Here is a 12,379-nt window from a genome sequence, read left to right as displayed (position 1 = left end):
CACTTGGCATGTTGTTGACATTCATCCAAGTTGTGATAAGGACCCGTACTTTGTTATTTTTGTGGCTGAATAATATTTCATTATATGGACATACCATAACTTATTGATCCATCCATCCATTGGTGTGCATTCTTTCTGTCTTTTGGCTGTTATGAATGATGCTGTTGCAGACATTGGATACTTGTTTCTGTCTGGACGTATGTGTTCATTTCTCTTGGAGTGCAGTTTTGGGATTATATGGTAATTCTACCTCGTAAGGAACCAACAAACTGTCTTCCACAGCCACTTCATCATTTTACATTTCCACTACCAGCGTACAAGGGTTCTTATTTCTCCACATTCTCACCAACACTTGCTATTAAATTTTTCTATTTTTTAAGTAGCCATCTTATTAAATATAAAGTGGCGTCTCATGGTTTTGATGTGTGTTTCCTTAATGACCACTGATGGTAAAGCTTCTCACATGCTCACTTGCCACTTGTACATCTTCTCTGGAGAAACGTCTGTTCAAGTCCTCGGCCTGTTTTTCATTGGGTCGTTTGTCTTTTAGTTGTTGTAAGAGCTCTTTATTTATTCTGGATGCTAGGGCCTCACCGTTACATGACTTGCAAGCATTTCCCCCATTCTGAGTCTTTTCACTTTCTTTACAATGTCCTTTGATACACAAAAGTTTTAAATTTTGATAAAGTCCAATTTATATTTTCTTTTGTTGCTTGTGCCTTTGATGTCAAACTTTAGAATATAGTCCCAAATCCCATTTCATGAAGATTTACCCCTATGCTTTTTCTAATAGCTTAGCTCTTATATTTAGGTCATTGATTCCTTTTAAGTTGATTTCTATATATGGAGTGTGGCAGGGGGTCTGGTTCCTTTAAAAATAGGAAATGGCTTTAGAAATCACAGCCCTAGTGCTGGGTGTGCTCACTATTATGAGGTTGGTCACTCTTTCTAGGCTGAGCTGAAAGAGCTAGGAGACATGCATTTTTTAAAAGGTGAAAACTGCATTTGTACTGACATTTTCACTTTATATCCAGGGTTATGGAATTCTTACTTGAAGTCACTGATCTTAAAACTGTCATTGCTTCCTCACTTAGCAAAAAAATCTCATTTCTGAGTGATACTAACATAATTACTCATTTGTCTCATTTCATAATACGTATACAGTAGTATCTGTTTCAGAATACCAACACCATCACCAAAGTGTGATTACTGAACACAGTGTTAAAGCAGTTTATTTTGTCATTAGGGCATATTGTTATAGGGATATAGAGTCATGTACAGTGACTGTATAATTATGTCACCAATTTCACACATATTTTTAACTATTTTAAAATGTATTTTGTTTTCATAGTTTATATTTTTATATTTATATAAAATATTAACATGATTCCAAAATCAAAGCTATGAAATAATTATGTTCAAAGAAATACAAATTTTATTTCCATTCTCTTGAATATTCCTTTCTCTATGTGTAGACCTCTATTTGAAAAAGCTCCCATTTTAAAACGCATAAACAGATTATAGATGATATAGATATTGAAGAGATTTGAATCTTAAGTAAAAAGTAGAATACTGTGCATATCTGTCTCCACCTTCCTTTTTTTTTTTAAACTGTACATTATATATTCTGTACATCTCTCCCTAGTAATATGTGTATATTTTCTTCACAGAAAAATTAGCATTATTGAATTCCATTTGGTGGTTATACTTTACTGTTCCCATATGGTAAACACTTAGTTTTCATTTTTTTTTTATTACAAATATTGGTACAACCAATAGACTTGTATACACATGTATTTTCATAGTCTTGATCAGAGTATCACTGAGATGGATTCCTAGAGTGGAACTGCTGTATTGAAGGGAAAAATATGTATTTATTTTTATGTTTCCAAACTCTTCTCCCCAAAAGTGTGCTGTCTTCCATTCTCACCAGTGACGTGTAAGAGCAGCAGGTCCCACACCACCTCACCAACAGAGCAGCCACAGGCCTTTGGGGGCCACTTTCCAATCTTACCTTTGCAAAAATGGCATTTCCACATACATATTTTTTCTTATTTTGAACGAGGCTGAGTATCTTAAGTTTAAGATCCTTTTACACTTCTTTTTCTCCATCACTTAAAAAAATCTCACCTTTTTATCAAGGGATAGGCTAAGTGAATATATTATATATTTTTTTTCTTTACAAGTATTTTCTATATAGGACACATTTGACAGTCCCTTACAGCAGCAGGAAAAGCTAACGAGGTTCAGTCTCTCATATTTTTATAACGAATGTGTGTCAACCAGCTTTTACTTTGCTATTTCTTTGCCAAAGGATAACTGACAGCTTCTAAGTGAAATAAAATATTTGCCTGATTAAGCTGTATCTCATTGAAATGCATTATATGAATTTACTATGGTTAGTTATCTTTTAAATACCATTTTTTTACATTAACTGTGTTAATGACATTTTTATAACTCTATGCATTCCTGAGTTCATCTTCTTCATTTTAACTGTGAATGAGGTAGGGAATGAATGAGTTTTAAATATGCTTACTTTGCATGTTTTTTTGGGGGGAATCCTTTCAAATATTTTAGTGACTATATCTACTTTATTACCAGTCATATAAATGTAATATTCCATAAAGTCTTGCTTTTGTTTTTTAAAAGGCCACTTACCATTGAGAAAGAATCTTCTCTAACACATCTTTGCTTTCATGTTTAACAGGAGGCAGAAAGCTGCCTATCTGTACATTTTGTTATTAAAAGAGAATGTAGCAAATAACCACAAACTGAGACAGGCTGGAAACAGCGGTTCTGCTGGGTGGTAAACCTCCTACACTGCGCAGTTCATGCCGAGGCTTGCTTCTTCACATCCTCTAGGTGCTTTGATATGTGTCTCCAAAAGTGCTCACTCATAACAAAACGCAGTTCAGCTCGTCACTGTATTACTTGCCGTGTATTATTCCAGCCTTCTTTATTTTATAATTTGAGGACTCAAATTATATTATCAATATTTGACATGTTACGTGAAAACAGGTCTTCTGATGCTATTGTAGTTTCTTGCTGTTGTAAAAGACAACCTGAATTATCTTGACTGTTCGCTCAGCAGAGGTGCTCCTCACATTTATTACTTGCTTAGTTTCTAAATGCCGTGCTGTGTGTCATAGCTTCAGACCTTCCTCAGTTTATATCTCAGAGCTTATTGTAGTCAGAAGATGAAGTGCCCTGTTAAGGGTAATAGTTCCTCACAGCGTTGAGGACCACTGTTCTCTTCTTTGGCTTCTGCTTTACTTGCTTAGTGCTATCTTTAATTAATGGTTTCTCTGCAAGAAGCTCGATCCTTTTAAAGTCACTTAAGTATTTTAACAGAGCTGGTTGGGTGAACATGAGAGAATTCGTCCCTAATTCTTTTAGCCAAGGGCAGATGCTGCTGCTGCTGCTGCTGCTAAATCGCTTCAGTCGTGTCCGACTGCGACCCCATAGACGGCAGCCTACGAGGCTCCTCTGTCCCTGGGATTCTCCAGGCAAGAACACTGGAGTGGGTTGCTGTTTCCTTCTCCAGTGCATGAAAGTGAAAAGTGAAAGTGACATTGCTCAGTCGTGTCCGACTCTTCGCAACCCCATGGACTGCAGCCCACCAGGCTCCTCCGTCCATGGGATTTCCCACGCAAGAGTACTGGAGTCGGGTGCCATTGCCTGCAGATAATGCTCTCCAAAAGGGATCTGATAAAGCAAGGCTTTCTAGGAGCCTGTGTCATAGGACTCCCCTGCTCTAGAATACTGGAGTGGGTTGCCATTTCCTTCTCCATGGATGGAGGAGCTTAGTGGGCTACAGTCCATGGGGTCACAAAGAGTCGGACAGGACCCAGCAACTAAAACACACACACGTGAGTAAAAAACAGAGATTAACACAGATCAGTTTTCTGGGACTATTAACTATATATCAAAAAGTAGAGACTGTAAGTAGAATTAGCAAACAATTAAATATTTTTCAAATTACACTGGTTCCGTATAAGCCACAAGAGAGCTAGATAAAGCAGTTATTTCTGTTGCTGTGTGACTCACATACCAAATGTCCAGCTAACAGTATCCATGTAAATCCACCATATCTGCATAAAAGTCCAACACCCCTTACCCTCAAAATGTCTGTAATAAGATGTTCTTTGTTCCAAACCTGATCTTCCAAATCTTTTCCAACCTCCTTAAGCTAAATGCCTTCAAAGCTCTATTTTAGACAGATGCCTTCTTCAAGGTGTGACCAGTCAACAGTGAACCAACTATTTCCATTGCCATAATTTTTATGATGAACAATTAAAACTGCCTCAAAATACCATTCAAGTAGAAATCCTGCTTCTTTTGTATGAGCTCCTCATTTGACCAGAAATTATGTTATGCTATTTATAAGAGTGGAATGCTGAATTTTGTTTCCCTGATAGTTAAAAATAAGTCATGATTAGAGCCCTTACTGAGTACTTTCCCTGTATAAGGTCCCACTGGGATGCTTACATACATACATTCATTTAATCCCCACAAAGCCCTGTTGGGCTGGATGTTGTCATTCTTCCAGTTTAGAGATGAAGACTTTGAGGCTCACAGAAGTTAACTAAACTGCACATGGTATTGCAGCTAGTATGTAACAGAACCGGTATTTATCCAGCTAGCTGTGGCTCTAGAAGTGTGCTCTTAATCACTAGTTCAGTTCAGTTCAGTCGCTCAGTCGTGTCCGACTCTTTGTGACCCCATGAATCGCAGCACGCCTCGCCTCCCCGTTCATCACCAACTCCCAGAGTTCACCCAAACTCATGTGCATCGAGCTGGTGATGCCATCCAGCATCTCATCCTTCTCCTCCTTATCACTAGATAGCATGCTAAAAAGCAGAGACATCACTTTGCAACAAAGGTCCGTCTAGTCAAAGCTGTGGTTTTTCTAGTAGTCATGTATGGATGTGAGAGTTGGACCATCAAGAAAGCTGAGTGCCAAAGAATTGATGCTTTTGAACTGTGCTGTTGGAGAGTCCCTTGGATTGGAAGGACTCACGCTGAAGCTGAAACTCCAATACTTTGGCCACTTGATGTGAAGAACTGGCTCATTGGAAAATACCCTGATACTGGGAAGGATTGAAGACGGGAGGAAAAAGGGATGACAGAGGATGAGATGGTTGGATGGCATCACTGACTCGATGGACATGAGTTTGAGTAAGCTCCAGAAGTTGGTGATGGACAGGGAACCCTGGTGTCCATAGGGTCTCCAAAGAGTCAGACGTGACTGAGCAACTGAACTGAACAGAACTGATGTTATTTAGTCATCTAGTTGTGGCTTTAGAAGTGTGCTCTTAATCACTATACAAGTCGATAAGCCTGTAAACACCAAAGTGCCATACCTCTAAAAGCTCTGTGGGAAAGAGCATCAGGGGAAGAGTGTCTCTAATTTGGGGCACTTTTTTCATATTTAAACCAGAAGCAAACTTGACAAGTAGGAATTCTCTGTATTTTTCAGAGGAAGAAATATAGACTCAGTAGGATTGAGTCAGAGAACGCAATGGCACCCCACTCCAGTACTCTTGCCTGGAAAATGCCATGGATGGAGGAGCCTAGTATGCTGCAGTCCATGGGGTCGCTCAGAGTCAGACACGACTGAGCGGCTTTCCTTTCACTTTTCACTTTCCTGCACTGGAGAAGGAAATGGCAACCCACTCCAGTGTTCTTGCCTGGAGAATCCCAGGGACGGGGGAGCCTGGTGGGCTGCTGTCTATAGGGTCTCACAGAGTCAGACACAACTGAAGTGACTTAGCAGCAGCAGCAGCAGGATTGAGTGAGCAGCATCAGAGTCAGGAAGGGTTGAGCTGAGATTTCAACCCCTGGTTGCACCGAAGCTCTGTGTTTCTCCCCACCCCCACCCTGTTTCTCTCTGGACTGTGCTTCTCAGCCTGTACTGCACGTTTCAATAACATGGCAGTTTGCTTGTTTGTTAATTTTCAATCGGAGGATAATCGCTTTACAGTGTTGTGTCGGCTTCCTCCATGCCACAATGAGAAGATGGCACAAGCCGCAGTGCTCTGGGGGTGGCCCTTGTATCTGATAGAGGCCCCACATTTAAAAGTTTGAGCACTTCCTCCAGGTGAGTGTTCTCTGGGTAGTGAGGTATTTTCCGTGGGAGATCGTAGCATTAATAAGCCTGAAAATACTCCCACTGCCCTTACCTGTTTTCCCACGAGTGATATGACTTGCTATCCAGCATAAGGTTTTTCAATAAACATTAAGGGAGTTGAAAAAGAGGTGGACAAACACGGACAAAATGGCCTGTTTCCAGGGCCTCTGACAAACTCTTGCACGAAGTTAAGGGCTTCGGGGAAAACTTCATAATTACTGTGAAATATTGGCTGTGTTTTTGCTGTGTCTACTGTTATTACCTTCCTTACTAGGAATGACTTGAAGCGCCAAAGCGCTTTGCGGATCTGCTCTTAGCACGGAGCGTCACTCACCCACCTTGGTGGCGCCTCGGGGATTTAGGCAGATTTATTGTAGAATTCAGGCTTCCCAGGTGGCATTAGTGGGAATGAACCCACTTGCCAATGAAGGAGACGTAACAGACGCGGATTCAGTCCCTGGGTGTGAAAGATCCCCTGGAGGAGGGCATGGCAACCCATTCCAATATTCTTGCCTGGAGAATCCCCATGGACAGAAGAGCCTGGCAGGCTGCAGTCCATGGGGTCTCGAGAGGCAGACATGACTGAAGTGACTTGGCATGCAGACACATTTTAAAGAGCAGCTAAAATAAAAATAGAATTCACATGATGAAGACTCTGGAAATTGTGTTTTCCTCTAGTCCACTGTGTGTCCTGGTACACAGGTGTCCTGTAGCTTTGGGGTGTCCCAGGGCAGCTCCCCCCTTCCCTGTAATGTGGGGTGCGAGTGCACCCCCTCTCTGCCTTCAGCACTTGCCCTTTGTTTCCTTTCTCCTCGCAGTCCACTTTTCATACAGTTCCCGTCTTCGTGTAACATAGAATGACACGTCTATGCTGACACGCACCGACCTCAGTCCCGTAGTGGCCTAAGTGTCTGGTCAGTGATTTTACATACGTGCACGCTAAGCATACAGTAGTCATGTGTGGATGTGAGAGGTGGACTGTAAAGGAAGCTGAGCACCAAAGACTTGGTGCTTTTGAACTTGGAGAAGACTCTTGAGAGTCTCTGGGACTGCAAGAAGATCCAACCAGTCCATCCTAAAGGAGATCAGTCCTGAATATTCTTTGGAAGAACTGATGCTGAAACTGAAGCTCCAATACTTTGGCCACCTGATGTGAAGAACTGGCTCATTGGAAAAGACCCTGATGCTGGGAAAGATTGAAGGCGGGAGGAGAAGGAGACAACAGAGGATGAGATGGTTGGATGGCATCACCGACTCAACGGACATGGGTTTGAGTAAACTCTGGGAGTTGGTGATGGACAGGGAAGCCTGGCATGCCGCAGTCCATGGGGTCCCAATAAGTCGGATAGTACTGAATGACTACTGAACTGATGCTGAGTTTGTTCAGTCATGTCCCACTCTTTGCAGCCTCATGGACTATAACTCTGCCAGACTCCTCTGTCCATGGGAATCTCCAGGCAAGAATACTGGAGTGGGTAGCCATGCCCTCCTCCAGGGAACAGTCCCAACGCAGGGATCAAGCCCGTGTGTCTTGTTCTTCGCCACTAGCACCACCTGGGAAGTGATTATGCATGAGGCAGATCGTTCTGGCCTTTGAGAAACAGGAATACTCTTGATGTCTGCAGAGTCAAGAAGACCGGTTCCTAGACGACTTTTCAGGAGGCTAAGCATAAAATCCAACATAAATGATAGTTTTGGCTCTTGAACATTGCTTTCCCAAATACACACAAATAATCCAAGTCCATATCATTTCTAAAACCACATCGAAAAGTAGGAAGTATATTAAAAGATAGGTCACCAAACAAGGTGTGTAATCGGTCACTACATATACTGAAAACTCAGTATAATTAGTTGCTAAAGAATTGCTACTTTAAAGCATAATATATAACATGGACATATATTCAAATGAGGTAAAATATGAATTTAAATATTTCTGAAAAGTGATTTGGCAAGTCATATTAGAGCTCTGAAATGTTAGCAAACTGCCTAGAAGCCTGTCCATGCACACATTCTCTAGATGTTGCAAATATTCAAGGGTGCGGGCCCATGACAAGGGCAGAGAAGGAGACAGGTGCAGGCAGGAGGGTTGAAGGGCAAAGGGGAAAATGGAAGTGAGAACAAATGACAGATTGAGGGGCCTTCCACAGGCTGGTGAGAGTGTGCTGTGCACAGAATGATCGAACACAACTTACATCTAAATCCTTTAAAAAATTAAAAATCAAAATATGCAGCCTGTCCTCCTAGCCCCTCAGTTCAGTTCAGTTCAGTCATGTCCGACTCTGTGACCCCATGGACTGCGGCATACCAGGCCTTCCTGTCCATCAGCAACTCCTGGAGCTTGCTCAAACTCCTGTCCATCTCATCCTCTGTCGTCCCCTTCTTCTCCTGCCTTCAATTTTTGCCAGCATCAGAATCTTTTCAAATGAGTCAGTTCTTCATATCAGGAGGCCAAAGATCTTGACAAATTGTAATAGCCACTGTGAAGATGGCAGCAGAGAATCCAAGCAGCTGACGAGCTTGCCATCCAAAGCCAATGTTCTTTCTGCCTCAAAATTACTTGAAATTAAATCAAACTTCCTAATTTTCTGAGGTTAATGCTGCTAAACTTTTTGTTCTTTCTTTGGGGGGTGGTTTAATAATTCTGGTAGCTTTCCTTTGGTTTGGATGTATGAGGCAGGGGAATGTCAGGATGGTAACCTAACTTCTCTAACAAAATCAAGGCTGATCAGAATGCAGGTTGATTGTCATGGTGTCATGCTCCAGGGCAGGCTGGCTGGAGGTGGGGGTGGGGGGCTGTGCCCGACACCGTCATTCAGGGAGTCAGACTCAGCCTCCTGTCACCTAGGGCTTCTGCTGTTCTCAGCCGGAGTCCCCACAGCGCCCTCTTCACCCAGGCGGGCGGGCAGAGGAAGCCAGAGCAGGAGCATCGAATGGAGGTGGGGGTGGTGGGCGGGGAGGGTTGGTTAGAGACCAGGCCTGGGAACGGCCCCCATCACTTAGTCCCATAGTCCTTATTCCAGAACTCAGCCGCATGGCCCCACCCAACCACACAGGGTGAGGGGTGGGAGACCTGGAGTGGGGGGCTTTGGTCTGCCTGTGTGCGCAGGAGGAAAAGCAGACAGGACTGCAAGCCCACAGCCCTCTCTCTCACTGGCAGAGAGGATGGAGAACGTAAAACTTATTGAATGGCTTTTAGCTTTCCTTTCCCCACCTGAGATCGGCACAGCACTCCATCACGGAGCTTCTTTAAAAGGAGTGACTGGTACACGGACAAGGACAGCAGACAGAGCTGCAGGTCAGAGCTGATGGCCTTCAGGAGCTCACTGTAGCCGGGTCCACAGGCTCTGTCTGTGCAGGCGGGTGTCTGGCCTTGGAAAGGCTGCCTGTGTGGAACCCTACTTCACTGGGGACTAGAGGCCTGCACATCTGTCTGATGCTTGCGTGCGTCTTTAGAGTTTTACAAATGAAGGGACTCTGCCGCTTTGAGGTGTTACCAGCAGAAGAATTGCTCTGTTTCTCTTCCAGAGGAGCCCCGTGTCCCAGTAAGTGAAAGTGAAAGTGTTGACCAAGTCCGACTCTTTGTGACCCTGTGGACTGTCGCCTGCCAGGCTCCTCTGTACATGAAATTCTCCAGGCAAGAATGCTGGAGTGGGTTGGGTTTCCCATGTTTCAGGTGGATTCTTACTACCTGAGCCACCAGGGAAGCCCGTGTTCCAGTAAACCTCACCCCAATTCTCACTTTCTCAGGTTTCTACTTTCCAAATCGCCTTTTGCCTTTTCTTGCATCTTATTAAGTAGTTAAAAATAAAATAGCATTTTAAATAACAGAAGTAAAGTGGTAATGCCTTGAATAGCTAGCAGGAGGCAGAGACAATTTCTTTCCACCTACTTCTGCCCTGAACTCTTAACAAGAGCATTCTACCTTTGTTTTATAAGGTCAAAAGCAAACCATTTTCAAGTATGAATTTATTACTTATCCAAAGAATTCTAGAAAGCTGCTTATAAATCCTTAAGATAGCACCAAGAGTTGTTCAGAACAGCTGTCCTTAGTCTTTCCTCTTCTTTTAGAGTGTATATTCCCTGTTCCTCTCCCTGGCCTTCTTGGCAGCCGGCATGGTTTTCGAGTCTGTGCACTTGGCATTAACAGTACAGAAGGAGCTCTCCTGAGGCTGGAAGGATCATAATCAGAGTCAGTAGAATGTTAACTGACCTGTATGTGCATCATTTTAAATGGCTTGAGGTGTTTGTACCTTTATTATGAGACATACTAGGCATACCAGTCCCTTCTAAAGGAGATCAGTCCTGGGTGTTCATTGGAAGGACTAATGTTGAAGCTGAAACTCCAACACTTTGGCCACCTGATGCGAAGGGCTGACTCATTTGGAAAGACCCTGATGCTGGGAAAGATTGAAGGCAGGAGGAGAAGGGGACAACAGAGGATGAGACGGTTAGATGGCATCACCGACTCAATGGACATGGGTTTGGGTGGAGTCCGGGAGTTGGTGATGAACAGGGTGGCCTCACATGCTGCCGTTCATGGGGTCCCAAAGAGTCGGACATGACTGAGCAGCTGAACTGAACTGAGCTGAACTATGCATACACAACAGTGTTTAAACACATTGATATTGTTATGTGTAGATTTGTATCATCACGGAGAACCTCTGTAACCACAACGCAAATCAGGAAAAGCTGTACCGCCAACAGTCCAGACACCCTCCATGTGCCCTCCTCAATCCCAGCCTTCATGCAACTATTATCTTTTTCTTTTTTTGCCACGAGGCATGTGCGATCTTCGTTCCCTGACCAGAGATTGAACCCAGGTCCCTCACATTGGAAGCCTGAGTCTTAACCACTGGACCACTAGGCAAAGTGAAAGTCGCTCAGTCGTCTCCAACTCTTTGCAGCCCCATGGACTTAGCCCACCAGGCTCCTCTGTCCATGCACTTCTCCAGGCAAGAATACTGGAGTGGGTTGCCATTCCCTTCTCCAGGGAATCTTCTTGATCCAGGGATCAAACCTGGGTCTCCCACATTGCAGGCAGATTCTTTACTGTCTGAGCCACCAGGGAAGCCCAAGGACCAGCAGGGAACTCCCGATGCAAATGTTATCTTGACTTTTGTGATATTCATCACCTTGCTTTTCCTGTAACATCACACCTATGTCTATACTCCTCTGCTGCTGCTGCTAAGTCGCTTCAGTCGTGTCCGACTCTGTGCGATCCCATAGACAGCAGCCCACCAGGCTCCCCCGTCCATGGCAAGAACACTGGAGTGGGTTGCCATTTCCTTCTCCAATGCATGAAAGTTAAAAGTGAAAGTGAAGTCGCTCAGTCGTGTCCGACCCTCAGCGACCCCATGGACTGCAGCCTACCAGGCTCCTCCATCTGTGGGATTTTCCAGGCAAGAGTACTGGAGTGGGGTGCCATACTCCTCTAGATAATACAAATATTTCCTTGCTTTTAACTTTCAAATGGCTGCTTGACTGGTTTTGCCAGCGTCCATTCCAGTTATATCTTCAGAAAGCTCTGAGCACATGAACAACGTATTCCAGTGTTGTTATTCCGTTATTACTTTTGTTACATATACTGTGTTAATCACACTAGAGAATAGCTTTGCTTCTGATTATCTTCCTCATCTCAGGTGCTGTCCTGTGTGAAAACAGTTTTGGGTCAGCTGTTTCGGCAGGTGCATTTTGAGTTCCCATTTAGAGATATAAAAGCAAACTGAGGTAGGGACTCTGAAGAGTTACTTGGGCAAGAAGATCAATTTTATCACTATTTGGTGAAAATAAGTCTTACACTTAGATTATGAATTTTAAAAAGTACAGGCCACTAACTGTTAAATGTACTCCTTCATTGCTGAGTAATTCTAGGCTCCACTGTCGACTGCTTTGCATTTCATTCTGTGGCCGCTCCACGGCAGCTGTCCCACGCTTTACATCAGAGCATTTCAGCCGCTGAGGACCGCCTAAGGAGAGGCTGACTTCCAGCTGCCAAAGAGGCGATTGGCAGAGGGCAGAGAGTGAGAGCCACCCGGGCCGGACCCTCTGCGTCCGCTCTGCTGTGTCTCAGGAAAGAGCTTTGCCCTATCTTCATGAGCCACACATTTGCTGAGCTTGTCGCAGTTTTACCCTGGACAAATTGGGGCTATTTGTGGCCTCTAGGTCAGGAAAATTTAAGTTTATTTGAGACAGAAATTGCTTTGGATTTTAAGTTCACATTCCTGATTTGGACAGATGTTGCCTTTTTAA

At 43.7% G+C, this 12,379-nt stretch overlaps 1 protein-coding gene across 8 annotated transcripts in view; it reads left to right on the top strand.

Moving 5' to 3' along the window:
• PRKN (parkin RBR E3 ubiquitin protein ligase) overlaps positions 1-12,379 on the top strand; it is a 1,234,790-nt gene that overhangs the window by 785,015 nt on the left and 437,396 nt on the right. The window lies entirely within an intron of this gene.

This window comes from Bos taurus, chromosome 9, assembly GCF_002263795.3.
Source record: "Bos taurus isolate L1 Dominette 01449 registration number 42190680 breed Hereford chromosome 9, ARS-UCD2.0, whole genome shotgun sequence".
Classification (NCBI taxonomy): Eukaryota; Metazoa; Chordata; class Mammalia; order Artiodactyla; family Bovidae; genus Bos; species Bos taurus.
This window is presented reverse-complemented; position numbering and strand designations above follow the sequence as displayed.